Source organism: Pongo pygmaeus, chromosome 6 (assembly GCF_028885625.2).
Source record: "Pongo pygmaeus isolate AG05252 chromosome 6, NHGRI_mPonPyg2-v2.0_pri, whole genome shotgun sequence".
In the NCBI taxonomy this organism is placed as follows: Eukaryota; Metazoa; Chordata; class Mammalia; order Primates; family Hominidae; genus Pongo; species Pongo pygmaeus.
The window spans coordinates 142,587,469-142,587,721 of NC_072379.2; positions in this window are offsets into that span (position 1 = coordinate 142,587,469).

The following is a 253-nucleotide window of genomic DNA, read 5'->3' on the forward strand; positions in this document are numbered from 1 at the left end:
GTTGCTTCACCTGATATCAGGGGTGCATGGCAACCAGATCTGACACCAGTTTCAGCTTAGATCCTGCCTTTACCTGGGTGTGACCCAGGTCCATCTCTTCAGCTCGGCCTCTGCTTTCTCTTCATAAACTTTTGGGGTTAGTCCTCGGATGATCTCTAAAACATGGTCCAGGTGCTCCTTGCCAGTAGAGTGTAGCCGGATTTGGAGGGACGGGACACAGTGTGAACAAGAGGAAGGCCTCAGGAGGCAGTAA